Source organism: Lygodium microphyllum, chromosome 23 (assembly GCF_053477565.2).
Source record: "Lygodium microphyllum isolate KBCC chromosome 23, Lygodium_microphyllum_v1.1.10, whole genome shotgun sequence".
In the NCBI taxonomy this organism is placed as follows: domain Eukaryota; kingdom Viridiplantae; phylum Streptophyta; class Polypodiopsida; order Schizaeales; family Lygodiaceae; genus Lygodium; species Lygodium microphyllum.
This window is the reverse complement of record NC_141157.1, coordinates 41588473-41607432: the sequence shown is the minus strand read 5'-3', so window position 1 is coordinate 41607432 and position 18960 is coordinate 41588473.

Here is an 18960-nt window from a genome sequence, read left to right as displayed (position 1 = left end):
ATAACTAAATTCAAAAACTGCATGCCCACACTCTTGGCAATGGTTGGGTATTCATCATTTCGTGTGTAGCTAGCCTAAGTGCTTGTTTTTTTTGCAATATAATGGCTACCCTAGTGGAAAGTCACTTGTTTTATTAACCCACTAACTTATGTTCAAATCTCCCCTTTTATATTCTTTTATGAATTGACCACACGAATGTAGGAATTGAACTCAAAACCATTGGTTATCATGTGTTCAACTTAACCAACTGAGCTACATCCCTTTGGTCAACCTTTGTGCTTTTTGGCTCTCTCTCTCTCTCTCTCTCTCTCTCTCTCTCTCTCTCTCACATTAATAATGATGCATGTAACACACATCATGGTCTTATTTTAAGGACCATTGTGATGACAACCTTGAAAAGTTTTGGTTGTCAATTGAGTTGAAGTTAACATCAATATCCCATATGTGAAACGACCCTCAAGGGACTTATTGGGTCAGACCTCGAGGAACTAGCTTCAACACTAAACTTGCATGTAGATCGTGCTAAAAGAATGTTAGCATCTAAAAATACAAGAAACAATCAAGAACATTACATTAGGAGGGCACCTCAAATGTGTGTCCACACTTGGCATCTACAACAAGGGGTAGCTTCAAATTGAATGGCTATTGATTTGGAACAAATGCTACATGATCATGGTGGCCAGCACATTTGGAGTGTCAAGAAAGATGTAATGTGAGGTAAAAGGAGGTACATTACCTTCATTGAAACAAATAAAACTAAGAAGTATTACAAAAGTCATGAGAGTAACTTTATATGCATGATCTCTCTTTTATGCAAATTAGACTTTTACCTTAAAAGACTTTAAGAAAATGCTCTATCTCTTCATTTGAGTCATTATATTTCATAAATTGTAACTTGAAATTGGAATGCTTAATGTGCAAACTTAAGAATCAATGGAAGGTTGACATGAGTAAGCAAGGATTGTGTAGTAACACTTCCAAGTCAAGGAGTACCTTTACTCTTTGACTTTATCATACAATACCATTTTGGAGCCCTAAACTATAGGGTATAAGATGCACATGGTATGAAGGTTCATCTACAATTTCATCATGCCTTTGCCAACCAATCCTATTTAAGAATCATGAATCCAGAGGTGTAAGGTGTAGGATTTTATGAAGGCCAATGGAAAATATAAAGTATTGATCCAAACTCAAAAACACTAAAGTATCAGCCTAACTTTAACAAATGATTCATCCAACGATTAAGTACATTCTTCTAAGGATGGTATGCAATGTTCAATATTGGTTTGTGCATGCCAAGAGCATACATGATTCCATCCTTAACATCGTCTTTAGGATCAACTATTCAATGGATCTTAGAAGAGGCTACCATTTGGTGAACATGAACCTCAGTATGGCATATGATCATATATATTGGGATTTTATCTTTAAGATTTTGGAATGGTGTGGATTTGGGCCTATTTTTTGTAAGACGGTTTATTTTGTGTTCAGCAATGCCTTTGTTCTTGTAAGCATCAATGGGAATTTCACTTCTACCTCCTCTCTTTATAGATTGATTAGGCAAGGATATCCTTTGTCCCTACTTCTTGTTGCAAAGCCTTTATTGGATCATATCAATTTTAACATAGAACAAGGTGCAATTAGCCACCTTCCAATGACTGATGATAGCAGTTTCGTCACCTGAATAGGTGACAATTCAAATATGGTTAAGGCTGAGTTGTTGGGGGTAAAGGCGCCTCCGCCTAATCGCCGTGTATTGCTACACTAACAATACCTACCACTGCACATTGCAGGTGGCGAGCGCCCGTCACTGTCACTTTATTCTTTTAGTGACAGTTTGAATAAAGGAAGGCCCGTTCACACATTGTGACTGTCGAAGTTCCTATTTGGTCTCTCTCTCTTTCTTGCTCTTACTCTCTCACCATAGCTCTTCCAAGCAAGCTTCGATCATTCTCACCTTTCAACTAGTATCAGAGCATGGATTCATGACTACACGAGCTTGGTTCATGGCATCTTCAACTTCCTATTGATTACCTACACTCATTGGGTCTCCTTCCTAACAGCCATTGCTGACTCTCTCAAGATCCCATCACTCCTCGGCTTCCCGAGCACCTTCTCGACCCCCTTGGGCATCCTCATGGCATTCCAACAAAGGTATTCATTCAGTTGGTTCAGAGTTTCATAAAAGTTTACAGGTACAGTAGGGTTTGCAAGATCAGGGGCAGCCATAGCTTCCACCATTGGAGATTATTCACATCATATCTTGCCTGAAGCCTTTGTAGGCTACCTTGGGCTTGAACTAGGCCTTCATTGACTCAAGGTTGAGCCCTCTTCCACCTGGTATAGCCTTAGCAAGAGTAGCAGAAGCCATTAGCAAATCAATGTGGTTTGCAACTATATCCTGCAGCCCCTAGATAGCTCCTCTACTCTTGCTAATGATCATGCTTAGACTCTTGGGCATTGTGGCACTACTTGGATTGATCCCTGCCATGCTTTGAGCCTTGTAGAGGCTTTGGGGCACTGATTTTTAGCTCTAGTTTGACTGTGTATACAACAGACCTGTTGTTTATGTCTGTCACAGACCTTTACATGAAGATTGGAGCTCATCTACACTTCAATTGATGTCCATATGCTAGGCCATTGATGCCTATTGGTTGGTGGATGTAATGCTAGTACTTTGCCATGCCTTTGGCCTGATCTAAGGGTTGCAAATACTCAATTCTAAGCAATAAATCATTGTTGTACAACAGTGGGATGGAGTCTATTACTTTATGTTTGCCTATGCCTCTTGGAATCGAGACATGCTTTGGAGATGTACTTTGATGTATTGATCATCAGGGATCGATGTTGAGCTTGATATTTGGATCATTGGCTAAGCTTGAGCTTGCTTTGCATAGAATTTGGATCTCCATCTTTGATGTACTTATGGCATGTACTTCACTTATGTCTAACCGGTCTTGACATGCTTGGCCTATGCCACTACTACATGCCCGTTACATTGTCTGGAGTTGGATGCTACTGAGCCTTGCTTTGGCTTGACATTTGATTGCCCGAAGCTTACTTTGTCTATTTCTTGGCTTGCCAGAGTTACAGTTTGGATGTACTTGATGTCTATGGATACTATGTAAGGATGCTATATGGCCTATATGCTCATGAGGTCTCATTGATGCTTGATCTTGGATCTTTTGGCATTGGTGCTATCATAAGCCCTTGTTGAGCTTCTTTACTTGATATTTACAGATTTTGTGCTAATGAAAGTGTCTTTGGATGCTTGACAAACATTGAGCAGGTGGTTTATGCTACTTGAGCATTCAGACACTTGAGACTAGGATCTTCACTTGGATGTTTCATGGTTGATAATGTCGTGGTCCTCACAGATGTACTTGGGCTAATTTGGGCTTTGCACTCCCTGGGCATACACCTATTTGTATTCGGTCTTGCCAGTGTTGTGTACACTTTGCTCTATTACACAGGAGCTGTGCTGGCTTATTGACGGTGGATTCATTTGACATGCTTGGGTGTTTGCTCGATATTCGTATGACCGTCACATGCTTATTTATGCCCACTTGATGTTGGTTATGCTTTGGCAGTCAATGGTTAACTCTCATTGTACTTGGCTGTAATTTATTATAGCAAGCAATTATGCATGGACTGATGTGGAATTTTCATGCTGAGTCATCTTGATTTTATGTACTTTTGATGGTACTCGGTGGGCAACATCATTAGCTATCAGTTTGTGGTCATTTTGCCTTGGTTTTGGTGGTATTTTGGATGTTTACAACAGAAAACAACAAGTAGTTTTTGAACTATCTACACCATTTTGGATTGCAGCATGGCATCATTCTTCCACTAATAATGCTATCTTCAACATCACTAAGCTTGATGGTATGAATTATGCCTATTGGTGGAAGAGCCAAGTTTGGTAGGTATTGGTGCAGAAATCGCAGATAAAGCCACTAAGGATGCATGGCGAGTAACCTGAAACTATGACTGATGACGAATGGGATGAGCTTGATGAGTTATGCAAGTCCAACCTCATCTTGTCTCTCACTGAACATGTGCATTACAATGTGGTTGAGGAAGCACAGAGTGCTGGGCAGCTTTGGGATGAAATCAAGAATCTGTATGACAAGAAAAGTCTAGCAAGTTAGATGTATTGGCTGAAGCAACTTATGGACCTGCGCATGAAGGAGAATATGACAATGTCTACTCATTTGAGCTAGTTCTGTGCTATTCTCAAGAACTTGACTTCGCAGGGCATTACCTTTATTGATGAGGTTACTGCATTGTTTTTGCTTGGGACTCTGAGTGAGTCATGGGATGTATTCCACACTACCTTATGTGCTCCTGCCACTATTCTGAACTTGCCTAATGTAGAGAATGCTCTTTTGCAGGAAGAGATCAATGTAAGAACTTGGATGCCTCGTGTCGCATGCTTTGATTGTTAGAGGCAGAGATGGTACTGGAAAGAATGACTGTGGGTATGGATGTGGCAGAGACTCACAAAAGTCTAGGTCTAAGTCCCGTGTTAAGTCGCGCAACAAGTCTCTTGGGAGAAATGCTAATGTGACATGTCATCATTGCGGCAAGAAGGGTCATATACGCCCATAATGTCACGAGTTGCGCAATGAGAAGCGCAAAGAGAAGGGGAAAGATGAAGTACAGGAAAATTCTTCTGATTGCAACATTATGCTTGTGAAATCTAGTGTGAAAATCGAGGAGATAAATGCCATGCAGACTGATGACTCCGATGGGGAGTACATACTTGCAACTAGTTCTTGTGATGCTCTGCCGTTGACCGAGGTTCACTCTATGTATGCACATTGTTGGCTTTTGGATTATGGTGCTTCATTTCATGTTACACCATGCCGTGAGTGGTTCCATTCCTACCGCAATGTCTCAGGTTCAGTTCACTTGGGTGATGACATGTCACTTGCTATTGTTGGCATTGGGGATGTACAGCTGCAGTTCTCTACTGGCAGTACTTTTATGTTATAGGATGTATGTCATGTACTTGCACTTACACGAAGTCTTATGTCTGCAAGGCAGCTTGATGATGATGGGTTTCATGTATCTTTTGGAGATTCTGCTTGGAAGATCACACGTGGCAGACTTGTGCTTGCTAGAGGTGCCAAGGTTGGCAACCTTTATCCTCTTGTAGTTGATAGGTCCTCTGTTGACCATGTTTTGTCTGTGGGTTCCATCCCACATGTATCTCTTTAGCATGCCCGTTTGGGCCAAATGTCTTTAAAGAAAATGAAAATGCTTTCTGGTTTGTAGTACTTGCCGCCCCTTGACTATTCATGTTTTGATTCATGTGAGCATTGTGTTTATGGCACATAGACTAGGAATACGCATACGAAGTCTGGTAGAACACGCATGAGTGAGCCCTTGGCATTAGTACATTTGGATGTCTGTGGGCCCATGCCATGTCAGTCTATGGGTGGTGCAAAGTATTTTGTGACGTTTATTGATGATTTTTCATGTAAAGTCTGGGCTTATCCCATTAAGCTTAAGTTAGATGTCTTGGATGTGCTTTAGAGATGGCTTGCATTGGTTGAGAATCAGACTAGGCATAGGTTGAAATGCCGTAGGATTGACAATGGGGGAGAATATGTGTTACGTGCCTTTAAGCATCTATGTGACGAGAGAGGTATTAAGCGTTAGTTGATAGTCCCCTATACCCCACCCCAAAATGGTTTGGCTGAGCGGATGAATAGAACCATCCAGGAGCACGTATGCAGTATGTTTAGCCATGTAGGCCTACCACAGAGTTTTTGGGCTGAGGCAATCAGTACACCTATGCATATCATAAATAGACCACCTTCTAGTGGTTTGGATTTCCAGGTTCCAGAGGAGATATGGACTAGGAAACCTTCATCTTATGCGCATCTACGTGTCTTTGGATATGAGGCATTCTGCCATGTTCCCAAGGACAAGCGTAGTAAGTTGGATCCTTAGATTGTCAAATGCATTTTCATTGGCTATGGAGATGCATGTGAGATGGGTTAACACCTTTGGGATTTGCAGGTGCGAAAAGTCATCCGCAACCATGACATAGTCTTCCATGAAGACAAGATGCATAGGCAGCCTAAGAAGGTAGTAGAGATATGCAGGGTTATATTCCAAGAGGAGCCCCGTGCTTTAGTACAACCTGCATAGCCAGATGGTCAGCCTACAATGGTAGTTGGTACACATGGCCAGGGTGTTGGATAGGCAGCAAAGCCTACCATGAGACTATCTACTAGAGATAAATGTCCACCTGATATATTTGAACCCTCGATGCATTATGTCGGTTACAAATGTAGGAGAGCCTCTCACCTACAATGAGACTATGCGCAGGGGTGATAATCACTCCTGGAAGAGGGCTATGTAGTCTGAGATGGACCCCCTGCATGAGAATATGACTTGGGATTTGGTTGCATTGCCTACTGGCAAGAAGGCTTTGCCATGCAAATGGGTGTACAAGCTGAAAAGTACCCCTGTGGGCACCCCAAGCCAGCTTATAAGGCAATACTTATTGCTAAGGGTTTTAAGCAAGAGCATGGATTTGACTTTGATGAAGTCTTTTCTCCTGTGGTTAAGATGACCACCCTACGCTTGGGTTTGGCCTTAGTCGCGCAACTTGACTTGGACATGTATCAAATGGATATCAAGAGTGCATTCTTGCATGGGGATTTGCATGATGAGATTTACATGGAGCAGCCTAAGGTCTTTGCAAAACCTGGCAAGGAGCACCTAGTGTGCAAGTTGAAGAAAAGTCTTTATGGATTGAAGCAGGCACCTAGGGAGTGGTATCATAAGTTTGATGCCTTTATGCAGTCACAAGGCTACAGCAGGAGTACTATGGATCCGCATCTTTACATGAAGAAAGCCTGTGATGGCTCATAACTTATTTTGGTACTTTATGTAGATGATATGTTGATAGCAAGGAAAGCTCATATGCTCTTAAATCTCAGCTGAAGAAGAGCTTTGAGATGAAGGATTTGGGACAGGCCTCTCACATTCTTGGTATGTGTATTAAGCGCGACAGGCATTAGGGACTATTCTACCTCTCACAGAGAGAGTACATTCATAAAGTCCTTGAGCATTTTCGCATGCAGGACCTTAAGCCTATTGACTATCCATTACCTTCTTATGTGAAGGTCTCACAGGTTGATTGTCCGCAGACAGATGAGTAGAGGACTGAGATCGCCAAGATCCCTTATGCATCGTCATGGGCAGTTTGATGTATGCCATGATAGCCACTCGTCCAGATATCGCCTTTGCAATTGGTGTTGTGGCATGCTACATGGCTACACCTGGCAAGAAACATTGGGATGCCGTGAAGGGTATCATGAGATACCTGAAGGGCATAGCAGATATGTGTATTTGCTATGGCAACTAGGATACATGAGTTGTGGGATACACAGACTCCGATTATGTAGGACATGCAGATAGTAGGAAGTCCACTTATGGCTATATATTCACCTATGCTGGAGGTGTTGTCTCTTGGATGTCTAGGGTTCAAAAGTGTATGGCTCTCTCTACCACTGAGGCCGAGTATGTTGCAGCCACTGAGGCTTGCAAGGAGGCCATATGGTTAGGCCGTTTGGTTCATGACCTTGGGATTGATATTATAGCTATGTTGCATTCAGATTCTATGAGTGTGATTCAGCTAGCCAAGAATTCGGTTTTCCATGCGAAGGCAAAACACATTGAGGTGAGGTATCACTTCATACGTGGAGTCATGGAGGACAAGTCTATTGACCTTGTCGAGATCTCCACTTACAAAAATCCTGTAGATCTGCTCATGAAAAGCCTCACTACTGAGCACTTTGCCTTCCTCAAGAGATTGATGGGCGTTGGATGACGTTTTTCCTCATCCTGTTGTACATGTGTACATTGTACTGTCTTTTCTTTTATTCTTTTCATTCCTCACCCGGGTAGATTCACCTTTAAGTGGGAGGTTATTGGGGGTAAAGGTTCCTTTGCCTGACAGTACCCACTCAGCACTGCACATTGCAGGTGGTTGCAGGTGGCGGGCGCCCGCCGTCACTGTCACTTTATTCTTTTAGTGATAGTTTGAATAAAGGAAGGCCCAGTCACACATTATGACTATCGGAGTTCCCATTTGGTCTCTCTCTCTTTCTTGCTCTTGCTCCCCTGCCATAGCTCTTCCAAGCAAGCTTCCATCCTTCTCACCTTTCATGAGTCTCAATCTCTTAATGAACTAACAAGTGTTTATGATGAATTTGCTACCCCCTTGGGTTCAATCATTAGCAAGGAGGAGATAAAAGTACTGCTATCACATTAGGAAGATGATGAACATAATGTTCAACACTTGGGGCAGCAAAGTCATTAAAAAAGGTCAAGTATTTCAATACTTAGGTGCCCCCATTGGTTTAATAGTTCGAGTGGCCAATGGACAAGTTTAGAGAAAAAAATAAGGAGGTATATCAAATATAATAATGGCCCTCAAGTTTTCAATGCAATGCAAATTCTATTCTCTAAGAATAGCTAAAAGAATTTAGGATTCTTTGTTCATATCTTTATGTTGATTCTTTGGAGGCAAAAAGGACATGGCCTCCATTTCATGGAAGCAAATAACTACTCCCATTGAGAAAGGAGGTCTAGGATTAGAGAACATCTATGCAAAGGCCTCTAGATTGGCACTTTGATTATTAAGGAGGATGGATGGCAACCAAACCATGGGCACTCATAAGGTGAATTACTTAGATTTAGAAGGCTAAATCTTGTGCCCACAAGCTCCTATGTGTCAATCATGATGACATATTACTTACCAAAAAGGTGGACATGAGAATCTCCCAATCACAATTAGCACTATATTTTTTAAAGCTTGGAAGGCCAATATTAGGGAGATAAATTGGATGGGTGATGAAGATGGGTGTGGGGACTTCACTTTACTCCAAATCATATGGCTACAATCTGAGGTGTATCAAGATGATCACTACCCTATCAATGATAATGAAAAGTCATCCTTCACTATCTCTAAGAACGGAATTAATAAGTCAATCTATATGGGGCAAGCTACCACTCTCATTCAAGGATTTTGAGGCCATCAAATGTGAATTTCACATTAACAATGCTGAGAAGGAATGGCTACATCAATCATTCTCCTAAAAGAAAGACGCTTGGCCAATTGCAATTTGTTCTAGAACTCTGTTTTCTCTCAGAGGTTGGTGTAATTCTAGAGTTAAACATGTTGAAAATATAAAAGGAATGATTTTGAAAACCAAGATAACATGTGGAAGCCCAAAAGGGTTGGCTCAAGTTTGATCCAAGGGTTGCAATGTGCATGTGGAAATGTGGGCTTAAGAAGCCATGGAAATCTACACCTTCCTACAAATTTTGCACTTTGACAATTGGTAGCATACAAGCTCATGACTAAAGACAAGGCTAGATTCTTGGCTTGCTCTCCTCTTTGCAGTTTTTGCAAAATAACTATCAAGCATATTATCTAGGATTGTCAAGAGATCAAAAGATATTGGATGAGTCTAAAGATTGCCTTTGAGAAGATGGGGCTTCATCATAAGATAAGTTGGAAGCATGCAATCTTGGGAGATGTGGAGAACTTAAATGGAGCATATTATGTTATCTAGGTTTTTTTCAAAGGGGTTCTTTTTAGGACTATTTGAAATGTTAACTCTTAGTAGGGGGTGGCTAGTCCTCCTTTTCTCTTAGAAGTTTGGTTCAGCATGGGCAATGCCAAGGGGAAACCAACCTACAAGTTGAAAAGAAAGAGGGACTTCGGAGGAGAGAGGATGGAGATAGCTATTAATACTCAAAGCGAATGGAGAGATAGATTCCCTCACTCCAATCCCATGACTTGGAAAAGAAAGCTAGCCAGGACCTAGAGAGCCATACCTAGTAGGCAAGCTGAACTTGTTATTGTGGAAAGTGGTTACTACGAAGCTACCGATGAAAGACAATTTTGGGAATTTGAGGAGCATTAACTCTTTTTTCACATTGTGTTGCACACATTGGGAATCAACAAAATGTCTACTTTGGACTTGTAGGGAGGAAGTGGGGTTGGTATGGGAGAAACTAAGTGAGTGGTTTAGAGCAAAAAATCTAGATGAAATAGTGAAGATGCAAATGGCCTTATTTGGAGATGTAGGCAAAATGGATGAAAAGTCACTAAAGCTTTGGAATATAGTTAGGGCATTGCTATTCAAACATGAGTGGTCTAATAAGAAGAGAGTGATAATGGGGAAGGAAAGTAAAATTGCCAATAGCGATATCTGCAAGATGGTTAGGAGTGATAGTTTGGCCATCTTTAGGGCCTTGAAAGGGAAAATATGTGTCTTTAAAGTAGCTTATAAGATGCTGGCCAGATGTGGCTGATTTTGTTAAGGTTTGAAGGCCATGCTCACAGTTCTATGTATTGCCATTTTCCCTTTTATATTTAATATATATCACATTGCATTATTTTTAAAAAGATGTTGCTTCTCTTTGATAAGCACCAATTTGGCATGTGTGTTAAAGAGAGTATTACACATAGAAGATTGATGATGTAATTGCCCTTTTGGGACTTGTAGGGGAGAAAACTAGCTTGTTCAAGTTAGTTAGGAAGTTACTTTTAAAGTTGAATCCTTGTTTGTAAGAATCATATCTAGTATAAATATTAATCAAAATTGCATTTTAAGAAAAGTAACGAACCTTAGTAATAGCATTAATCTAACATGAATGGAGTTTATGGCCTTTTTTTTCAAATCAAAATCTTGAAGTTTAATGTTAGATATTGAAATTTGGGATCATAAGAAAACTTTCAATAATGCTTACAATGATTTCTTAATTTAAACTTCTAAAGAAATGTTTATTGTCTTCTAAAATCATAGCCTTTGAACACCTATTCACATCTCCATGTTTTAGGCCTCTAGTAGGTCACTCACTGTACATATAATTTCAAGCTATGTTAATACCAAGCAGTCTACGATTGCTAGTGGATTTGAATTTCATGCAAGCATTTCTAAAGGGGTTAGGCAACCTACTAAAACATAGGGCTAAAACCTTTAAAGAGTTGCATCATTTAGACATTTCTATGTAAACCCCTAATGATTTTTATTTCAAATTTCAGGTAGACTTATTATGTAAAAGATCATTTGAATTTTTGGATCGTACACATATTCTTGTTGTACGAAGACCACATATGCACACCTCTTGTATAAATATCAAATACTATCAACCTTCACAATGCTTACAAGTACCTTAACAAGTCACAACAAAACACACTGTAGAAGGATAACATCAATATGCATTTCACTTTACAATTATAAGCATCTTGTAGATGATCTCTTTTTTCAACTATTTTTGCACTTTAACATATTCTTTCTTTTGCACTTTAGAAGTAGTAATTGTGATGTCAGTGTGTTATATTTAAAATATGTTTACTTCTTCCTCAACATAATTTATGTATATTTAAAAATGAATTTGCTTCAAGCTTCATATTGAGACAAGATTAAACTTCTTAAGCCTAGTGCCAAGTTTAGTGTATTGTTAGTGATAAATAGTACTCCAACATGACAATGGGAGAACTGATTTTAAAATAATTCTCCAAGCTCAAAATAAGTTTGTGTTGATGGAACTTTCACCCAACCTTCCAAATGATGAGCTTTAGAGGTGATTTGAGCTTATTGTATTGTCAATCAACAAGCTATCTTGACTATAATCCCATTTTACCTTTTCTCACTATGAAGGAAAATAATTTATTCATCCATGTTATACCTATGTGCAACTAGTTTTGCAACAAAATGCCTTGTCTAGCCTAGTGGAGCATAATTCTAGGTCCAAGTTTACAAAAGAGGAATGGCAAGAACATGTCATAGGCTTCACATGAAAACCCAAATAGATAAAATTACTATGCATAATCATGACAATTTTATAAGATATGCCAAGGAAATTGTAGGAGTGGTATTGAAATACAAAGTTACAATTTCAATCATCAAGGAGAAGGCACCACTCCTCAATTTTTTTATCAAAATGGTAAACTAGGTAGGGGGATAATCATAGTTGGTATTGATACTATTTTTCATGCTTTGAGTTAACAGAATCTATCCAATCAATTGGAAAGTATATTAATATTGAAATATCACTTTCAAGTGTTTGAACTTCACATTAATAAATTGGAAAATATATTTACATTGAAGTATCATTTTCAAGTGTATGAACTTCACATTATCTTTGCAAGCATATGTTTACATTATTGCTATACTATTTCCATTCATATTAAGTGAATATATGTTGTTATGTATGAGTTGTGTACATGATATAACATGCAAAATAATACCAACAATGTTCTTAAAGCTTGGAATAGTTTCAAAAGCAAGCAAACTTGTAACTAAGATTTCCCACTTTGGTGGTATATTGTTTTGAGTTAACTTTCATTTAACATGCCAACAAAGTGCCAACATCCTTGTGAATGCATCACTAACAATGAAGTGAGCACTTTGATAACTAAGATGGATCTCATGTCCATACAATGTAGAGCTAGCATTGGTACAATTCAATAAGTTATATCCAAAATCCAACAATGTCCATAATTTCAATAGTAGTTTCAACTTATGGCAGTTAGAGTTCAAGTATAATTGGTATTTGTTATTTCAACAATAGATTATGGATTACTTGTTGACACTTGTAGTTATGCTAACTAAAACATATTCTTAGATCTTCCTATGAACATCTTGCTAGTGGATACAAAACTTACTGTCAATTGTGCACCATAAATTTAGAGGGTATAATGTATACCCATTTCAACTATACATTGTGAATTCCCTTTGTAACTCTAGAAGGGAACTATAGCTAGATTTCAAGTATAAATCTATGCTTATTGATTTACTTAAACATTGCAAGCTCCTTCTACAAACTAAGCACTGAGCTTGAAATAGTTCTATACAAATGGAAAATTAGAGGGTGCTTTATACCTTCTTGCTATCAACCTTTTATAATCTCCCAAAGGGAAGGGCCAAAAAGCATCACATGCATTTTAGTTCATCAAAGTCATTAGGCTCAACATAAACGAGTCTCTAGATGCCTACATGATAGTACTTGGTTGCTTATGAGTAGATATCAATGCTTTTTACCCTCCTTTTGTAGGCTTTCTAAGTTTAATTAACAACTAATTACTAAGGTGATGCAATTATTTTCTCCACTTCCTTTTTCATTGATTCCTGTACATAGATAGGCCTTATTTTGTCTTTCTCTTCACCTACTTTTTCATTCAATTCTCTTAACCATTCACTCCTTTTTCTTTTTTACACCTTATCTCTTACTTTTACATTTTGCAAGAATCATGGATCTTTGAGATTCATAAGATGCTAGTGTCCTCTTCCTCTCTCCCCCATTCTAACTCAAAATCATAAATAAATAAATAAATAAATTATATATGTATATATATATATATATATATATGTATATATATCCCCGTGGGCTTTAATCAATATTACCTCTTGTTTATTAAAGTAATTGGAAACAAGAGGTAAGGGAATATAAAATTTGATGTAGAGGTTCTTGTTTTTTAAAGTCTAGAGGTCATGAGGAGGCCATCTCTAATTTGCTATATCTACCACATGAGGACCCACATGAATTCTCAATCATTTGCAAGGTAGTAAAGACAATTGAAGGGCTTCTTTCTATGTGATCTCAAATTGTGTTCTCATAGGCCTCAAGGACTCTTTCCTTTTTGAGATAAGATACACATATTTGAAGGGGGAGGGTGCCTCCTCTCCAAATATGACTTTGGATATAGTGCAAGAGCCATGTTGCCATTGTTCCTATGGTAGTTAGAATAATTGACAAGTTGAAATTTACAAGGGATCTTGATCCAAGTTGCATTGAGATGGTCGTATTCTTTAAAAATTGTCTTATACGTTCAATACCATGCATACATGGTAAAATGCCCTAATTACTATATAATTACTAATCTTTTTGTATGAAAGAATTATTTCATGCAAAATATTATTCATATAAAACAAAATTTTGAATGAAAAACTTATTTCCTACATAACAGTATTGAAACAAAATAATATTATGTACAAAAGATATACTTTCTTATATAAGCTCAAAAATTCATACAAAAAGAAGAATTAACATAATCTTGATTTGAGCTCACAACACTATAGCCTTCAATAATATTAGTAGACTTATCTTTACATAATTAAAATATCTTTAAAATAATAAAAAAGAATAAATAAATCATTGCTTATAAATAAATAAATAAATAAAATTTTATGCATTTTTTGTTAGTTGACTAATAAATATAACTATTAACTCGTCCTTTAGTGAAGGTACCCTCAACTTTGAGTAATAGTAGCTCTCCGTAATTACCTAGTTGGGGTGTGGCTTTCTTACTTCTCTCTCATTTCATTATGCACTTGTTAGTCCACTTTGCATTTGCCAAGTGCAACAACCATTGATCAAAGGTCCCAAGTACTACACTTGAGACCTTTGAGATCAATGGGCTGAAACAATGGAGAAATGTGAAGTGGAAAATAAGAGAGAAGTAAGAAAGCCATACCATAACCATGTAGTGAAGGAGAGGTAGCATTATTCGAGTCAATGGTATATTGGTAAAGGGCAATGTAGTGTCATTCAAGGTTGAGGGTACCTTGGTTGAGTGGGAATTAGTAGCTCTCTACACTAGTCTACAAAACGGATCTCATACACTTAAAATATATTTACTTCAAATGAAAATATATTTACTTCAAATGAAATGTACATTAACTTTAAGTTATTTCAAATATATTTGCTTCAAATGAAATGCATGCTAACTTAAAGTTAATATTTTAATTACATTTAATTGATTCAATTAAAATATAACCTATTTATTTTAGATAATGTTTAAAATTCCACTTAAATTTTATTTAATTTTAAAAAATATATTAAATAATTAAAATTTATATTACTGATGTATTATCAATAATTATTCAATTATGTAAAGTTTAATCATTTTAATTAATTATCTTAATTTCTTAAAATTATTAACCCCATAAGAGACCTTTTAGCTAAATTTAATACTATAGAAGCATTGCAATTTGTTTATCACAATCCCTTGGTTACAAAGACCAACCAAACATGATGTCTATGCCATGCAACCCCCATTCTATAAGGGAATATCCATTTTATTTCGTATAAGACATTGTTTCATATAGAACATTCTTTTATACCAAAGAATGTTTCATACGAAAGATTTTTCACTAATCCTTCCCTTAATCCTATAGTTCTTTTATTTTCATTTTTGTCCTCAAAGGTTTAATGTTTTTGATTTTTTCTAGGGGTTCTATATTTACACTATCATAAACCACTTATTAACAACCATATGCAGCAAATACATGCTTATTTTGTCCTCTCATTGCACCAAGTCTCCTCATAGAAATGTATACTCACTTAAGTTCTATGCATACCAACCAAGACTTAGAAAATAATTCTCGTACCTCAAGCAAAGCTCCATAACTCTTTATAGTGAAAAGTTGGGTAACCAAGAGGGATTAAACATTATAGGTTTTTGCAATTGATCTTAACAAATAAGAGAAAGTCTATTAAGTTGCATGAGATAGCTTTGTTGCATAGATGGCCTATATGTGGAATGGAGCCTTTGTCATACAACCACTTGATGTTATAGCTATAGATACTGCATTGAAACGCCACAAGCTCAATAGTAAGAGGATGGAGCCAGACTATGCCTTTAGTCCCAGAACTTCACTAGTGGATGTAGCCTAAGTTGAGAGGGCTATGTGTGAAGACCTTGAGATTTTCATAAGAAAAGGAGGGGAGAGTTATCTCAAGGAAACCGCATGGTCTTAGAGTTCTAGTTGCTTTCTCTTGTTCTTGCATCAAGCAAATATATCCCTCCTCCATGACTAGTCTATACCTACACTTCATGGTGAATGCAATCACATGGTGGTTCTTGCATGATTTTAGGAAAGAAGCATATTTGGAATAATCTTGAAAAATACATCATCTTGAAGATTTAGCATGCCTTTCTAATCATAGTAATGCACATTTTTTTCTTGGCATAATAGACATAGAAACTCAACTTGGAGGAATGCAAAGTTAGACAAGTGCTATCCCAAGGGACATGGCTAGTGGATTTTCGTAAGCCTAAACTAATGTTCCTATTGTAAAATTGATATTCTCAGCACTCATCCTTGTTGCTAGCTTGTCTAAGGCTAGTGTCTATTTCCACTCTATTGCTAGGACTTTTAATGGCCTACCCTCTCTTAGGTCTAGTACTTCATTTCTTTCGAATAGGATTTTGTTGAAAATGTTAGCAAGTTATGGTTAGAGAGCTAGATCTAATTTATTTATTAGCCCTGAGTTAAATTGAGAGAAGTTCATTAATGCCATAACTAAATTCTCAAAAAGTAATCATAATGAGGCTATTGTGAGAAGATAGCTTTTTGTTGCTATAGCCTCAAGGTTTCAAGATTCCATGTTTTTTTGTCTTGTTTTTTCCACTTGCTCTTATAGACCAAAATTCTTAAATTAAATTCAAGTATCTCATCAAGCTGAAGCCAATCAAGAAATAACTAAGAAATCCATGAGAGGATTCTCATCAATTTTCCTTCTACTGATTAAAAACTAATCAACAAGCATATATTGGTTCAATGATCAAAGATGAATAATGGTACTATAATGAGTATAGATGAGGATATTGCAAAGGTTTTTAGAAGGTATTCTTGGATCAAATTACAATGGCTGAGGGCTCTTTCTTAAAGATCACGCCTTCTATTGCCCTCCTCTTAGATCACCCATTTTCCTAGGAGGAGAGCTTTGTATTTAGTCTTGAAGAGTATGAAAAAAAGAGTCACCCATGCTTGGTGGATTCACTATTTAGCTTTTCTTAACTATCAGAGGATTTTGCAATGTTGGCATTTGTAGATTCGTTAGTTTATAGAAATACAAGATCTATTTCCAACTTTGTGACTATGAAAAGGGGAAATCACACATGTTTGATGGAATCCTTATTATTGGGTTTTGCTTAGCTATATGGGGCTCTCACAGGAATGGTCCTTGTGGATACCATTTTTTAATATTTAGGGTATATTTCCAACTTTATTCGTACATGGTTAGTGAAGTCGATCCTTGAGTCTTTGGATAGGTCTAAGCGTAGGCAATGGAGGTTGTTGACAATCCTAAATGTCTCCATAGAGTCACATCTGAAACACTTGCCCAAAGAATAAATCCCCTTCTATCTCATCTTCTCGGATCAGATTCAATTCGAGTTCATTCATGGTAAGAAAATTAGCAATGTTGTAGCGAGTTTCTATCTAGTAAATGGGTAAACATAGAGGTATAAGAGTGGGTGTTCTTGTGTTGATGAGAGGATGCTATTGGAGAGAGAGGTTTATGTGGGAAAGATAATTATGGTGGGAAGGATAGGAATAGTGAAGTAGATGGTGGGGAAGGTAGGGATGGTGGTAGGAGAGTTGGGGGGAGGTAGAGGGGGTGGAGGAAAAGATTGGGAAGTAGAAGATAATAAAGATCATGGTGGAGATGAACCATAATGAAGCTCTAGAATCTACTCTTGATAAGATTAACAATGAGATTTATATGTTGTGTCCCTTCTTCAACTTGAAAAAGACTATGCAATCAAGTATGGATATAAAATTCACGGAGCAAAGTTGTAGCAGTCAACCTTTTATTAGGCTTTTCAATCCCATCTGTAAATGTCTTTTTAGTTACCAATCCTGCATCTTCCAAGAAAAACTATTCTCTCAAAGTTTTCTTAAAAGCTGCCCAATTAGTATCTCTTCTATGTAACTCATCAATCTGATCATACAATGCATGCATGGCCAAATGGGTGAAATATCGACTCCATGCATATTGCAGTACCCCATGAAACAACATCTTTTCTTCATACAATCGGATGAAGGTTGAAAAATTTTGACCCTTTAACTACTTCGATCCATGTCTCCCACTGCCTGCAATGCATTCATAGCTAAGGAATCAATTCTTTCTACTTCTTGCAGAGTTTGCATATGATGTTGTGATGACAACTACTACTATTGTTGTTGCTGTAACAAAGTAATCATATATTGTAAAGTATCACCACCACTTGAACCTACAAAATCCCCCATCTTTACACACCTATTGTTGACTTTCATGTTGGGTTCACCACTATCGGAGCATTTGGGATCGAAAGTCTACCATGGGGGTAAGAGACAGTAGGGTGAAGGGAGATTCAAGGAGAGCAATTGTGAAAGAGAAGGGGTTTGAAGAAATAGAAGATGTAGAAGAATACTCATAGAGGTGAAGCCTGTCAATTTATTTTTGCATCCTGAGAAGATAAATCCCTTGTAGACCAAAAACGTGCATCAAATAATAGCTTATTCTTTGCTACCCAAACCGCCAATCTAATGCTTTCATTGGCTCCGAAAGGGAGGCAAAATACTAGGACACCTGGTCAGAATTCTCCTAGATTACTCCTTCTTCTCCCAGTTCGGAGTGCTATTTGTTGCCTGTAAACTACGATCACGCATCGCGCGATTTCACCCATCCTTATTTTTGCATAAAATCCCCCAAAAATGGCTGAAAGCCACTTGCATTTTTTTTACATGTCATCCTATTCTAGAAGCTATCTACAACTTTTGGATATTTACAAGAAATAATATAAAAAATAGACTAAACTTGTCCAAAAATCTAGTATTTCTAAACCATCCGCACTAAGACACTAATACTAATTACTAATATGGCATTGGCTCTCTAGATCAATAAGAAAGCCGAATGACAATGACTCTAGAGTTTTTCACATTGTGTCTACGTAATGGCATGACAGTGAGTTTTTTTAGCACACTTTTGGGTGAGTTTTTTTTGACAACCACTCTATTCTTGTTCCACATAGTTCACTTATTCCAGCCTTAGATGTTTCCATCTCCACTTCCACTTCCACCACCACCACTAGCACCACTACCACCATCACGGTCGCCGCTAGCTCTACTATCACCATTTTCATCACTACCT